This window comes from Pteropus vampyrus, unplaced genomic scaffold (assembly GCF_000151845.1).
Source record: "Pteropus vampyrus isolate Shadow unplaced genomic scaffold, Pvam_2.0 Scaffold107, whole genome shotgun sequence".
Classification (NCBI taxonomy): Eukaryota; Metazoa; Chordata; class Mammalia; order Chiroptera; family Pteropodidae; genus Pteropus; species Pteropus vampyrus.
Genome location: NW_011888888.1, coordinates 5,336,780 through 5,340,947, shown reverse-complemented (window position 1 = coordinate 5,340,947; position 4,168 = coordinate 5,336,780). Strand labels below are relative to the sequence as shown.

The following is a 4,168-nucleotide window of genomic DNA, read 5'->3' as shown; positions in this document are numbered from 1 at the left end:
GAAAATATCCTAATTTTGTGATTTGAAATGAAGTAGGAATTCAATTGATTTTTTTCATTTGTAATAGCAATTCACACAGTTTTTTCCCTACAGTGAACTATGATGTCTTCTCTGACATATATATAATTTTTGTGTATGTTTGTGTTTCCTCTGGTTATTTTCTTATTGTTGTATTTCTTCTCAAAGCTCAATTCATTTCTATTTTTTCATATTGTTTAAATGTAAATAGTATAGAGAAAGCATACAGTAAATTTACAGTAGTACTACCGGTGTGAATTATTAACTTACCTGGTATCTGGTTCAGTGCCATGAGTGTTCTTTGTGTCACCTCTCCTTATCTACATTTAGAATATAGATTGCAGAATTGTAAGATTAAAAAGTGCTTTAGAGATCACCTAATATTCTATTTTATTCACACAAAACCTATTTTTCCATTTGACAATTCATTTAAGATCTCTAATTTTTATAGCTCTTAGTACATGGTAGAATTTTAAGAAAACAATGCTATTCATCTATGCTTTTCTGCACCAACTTGTCATATAGTTGCCACACATAACGCCCTTCCTTCATAGGTGTTGGCTGTTTGTTAAGGAAAATAATTAATGTGAATGTGGCCAAGGCACAAAAAGGACCTCAGAAAAACCAGAAACAGCATGCGATCACATTCTTTCCACTCCTCTTGGATGGCCTCAGACCTACTCTAGCTTTGGCTACCCTGAGGGTTGTGTGATCGTGCATGAGCTGTGAGGGAGAGATCTTAACATTGCCCTTTTTATTTAACATTATGAAAGATCCTGAATGCATCATGTTTGCCCTGCAATCCTTCCCACGGGAGTAAAGTGAAAGAGCAAAAATATGAGATGCTTTGACCTCTCTCACAGAGTGGATCTCAAATTCTGTTTTTGAATGATTTCAAAGCCTGCAGTTTAAAGCTTGCTTCTGAGAGATTATTCCTGTTAATACTAACTCATACCTAACTCATTTTTTAAAAATGCAAATAAATTCATGACAACTACTTTTTACACATCTTAAATACACATTAGTATATTTATGTATTAGTTATTTAAGAAGAGAATGCTTGGAATAGGAAAAGAACAATCTATGGCAAATAAATCAGTATGGACAAATGAATATCAAATTGTAATTCTAGTTTTGCTAATAGTATACTTTTATCATTATACAATGTAATAACTACAGAATGCCAGAATATACAGTAATATTATCTAAGTTTTTGCAATGGACTTACAGTTTATATATTATAAAACTTTGCTCCCTAGTATGGAAACCATGAGCTACATGTGCTTCTGAACACTTCAAATGTGGCTTATCTGAATTGAGATAAGCTAAAAGTATAAAATAAACAATGGATTTTAGAGAATCAGTATGAACAAACAAATTAAACATCATCTATAATTTTTGGTGCTGATTACATGTTAAAATGGTAATATTTTGGACATGTTTGATTAAATAAAATACTTTATTAAAATTTTTTTTTTTTTTTTTTTTTTTTTTTTTTTTGCTTTTTAAAAATGTGGCTAATAGAACTTCTGGTATGATGCTGAAAAAGAGTAGTGTAGGGGACATCCTTGCCCTGGTGGGAAAGCTTTAACTTTCTTGCCGTTAAGTACAATATTAGCTGTAGTTTTTTGTAGATGTCCTCTCTGAAGTTGAGGAAGTTCTCCTTTAATCTTAGTTTACCATCAGTTTTTATCATAAATGGGTGTCGAATTTTTTTATATGTTTTTTCTTCATCTATTGATATAATCATGTGATTATTCTACTTTAGGCTATTGATGAGATGTTAATGTCACTACTAGAAAAGTTAAAATTTTATGTGCAGCTTGCATTTGTGGCTTATATTACTTTTGGATATATCCCTATTGAACAGCACTGTTATAGAATATTATTTTCACTTATTTTATACCAAAGTTTTCAAAAGTCTTGGTTTTAGATTCAGATAGATGGTAAAAGAAATGTTTAATTTAAAAAAAAAATCAATGTTATTTTTTATCTGCAGACTGGACCTAAACATCTAGATTATGATAATGCTATTTTTGCAAGAACGCATTTTAAATATACATTGTTTGTAAGAGTGTCTGATGAAGGAAGTACTGTACTATAAAGTAAGACATTGTTAACTTGAAATATTAAAATATCCTGAGTTATATAATAAGTATTTTAAAAAATTAGTTCGTAGAAGTTTATTATATTAATATTCTGTGATCTATTATAATAAAATATGTGAATTATTGCATTAACTTAACTTATTTGTTTTTTAAAAAAGGAAGTCCAAGTAAAAATGTTATTGCAGCTATTTAAAAGCAATGTCAGTTGGTGGATCACCTCAGGTACATTTGTATGTACTTTTTTCTCCATAGCAATTATTACAATCATCATAAGGGTGAGTCGAATAAAATAATTTAATCTAATTGGAACCTCATCGGTACTTACCTTCAATATATTTGAAAACAGTCCAGTTGATACACTAGTTGGAAAATTACATTTACAGATGCAGACTGGCCATTTAATAATATAAAATATATCATTGTTGGAGGCAACTTGGGATCACCTCCCAAATTTTACATTGAACCAGACACAGGTACTGTTAAAATTCTCATATCAATTGATAATAAAAATCATGAGCTTGTCTACAGCCATGCCACCCTCAATAAGCCCGATCCCATCTGATCTCCAAAGCTAAGCAGGGTCGGGGCTGGTTAGTACTTGGATGGGGGACCACCTAGGAAGACCAGGTGCTGTAGGCATAAAAAAATAAAAAGTAAGAGATTTTAAGCTGACAAGGTCCTTACAATCTGTGAGGTCAACCAAGGGTTGCCTCATCTAAAAAAAATAATAATAAAAAAATAAAAATAAAATGAGCTCATATATACTATTTGGAATTTATTTTATTAAGAAATTGTGGTTATTGGAATATCTTTAAAAACAACTTTCTCTTAAACCATGTAATATTCACATTAATTTGTTAGCTGTATCCATAAATTCTTAGTTACTGCTAGAAAAGCACTGAAGCTTGATCTTTGCCAAATGAATCTTCAGAAAGCCTATGCACATATATTTCTTCTACATAACATAACTAAGACTGTATAACGGGTGACTAAATTGGTGTGGAAATTAACATCTGCCATATTTTGCTGATGAATTACATGCTGGGAGTATATATAGGGAAAGTTGATTTGTATTAGTTCATTTCCATTTTTGATTATAGTAATTATTTCATTTACACAGTTTATAATTTAACATAAATTGAAGATATTTAGTGGTCCTGGGATAAAATTCTCCTTTCATTTTTGTGTCAGGAATGATAAAGCTGTTGGATTCACTAGACAGGGAAGTTGAATCACAGTACAAGATAGTTGTGAGAATAACAGACGTGGGCAACGACGTTGTTTCCGACCCCCTCGGACAAAGAAGTCGTGCTACTCAGGTGACTGTCAATGTTCTGGTAAAAATGACTCACTGCTTGTAATGCCCTCAACCCAGAAGAAGCATATTCTTGGGAAACAAAAGCAAGGAAAAAATGCAAAAGGTTATAATAATTCAGTGCCCTCATCATAGACCTAATTCACAGTGTAGCATGTGGGGTTCAAAAACAGTGTAACTGTGACATACAGTGATAAAATTATCCTTACGTAAAAGCTAATCTGTGTTATTTTTGAATTTGATCTTCCCACAAATATGAATTTAGGTTAAGAGTGCCTGAAAATCGAAGTTGTATTTAAAAAGTTGTTGAAAGAATCATTCTATTGTTATATATACTTCCATATGTTCTAGAGTTTTAGGAGGTTACCCTTTTTGATACTCTTAAATTTGTTCTGCTCATTTGGTTGTTCTCTCTCTGTCTTAAAGTATTTTAAGAAATATTTTAATATTTTCACTAGCGAAGATTCTGAGATCAGCTATAGACATTCAAAATGTAATATATAGATACGAGAATTTCTAACTTTAAATACTTTCTAAATATTCAAAGCGAAATGTTTTTGACTTGATTTGTTTAGGACTTACATCAATACAATTCTGTACATCACTTTTGCTGAGAGATATATGAAAGGAGAAATTGCCCTTTATAGACAGTGCCACATTTTCTTTATCTTATGACTTTGTGCTCTTTCTAGCTATTTGATAAAAGTAAGAATTCCAACAGTGGAGC

At 31.2% G+C, this 4,168-nt stretch overlaps 1 pseudogene; it reads left to right on the top strand.

Moving 5' to 3' along the window:
* The first annotated feature begins 2,646 nt into the window (after positions 1–2,646).
* On the top strand, positions 2,647–2,765 carry LOC111743121 (annotated as a pseudogene).
* The last annotated feature ends 1,403 nt before the right edge of the window (positions 2,766–4,168 follow it).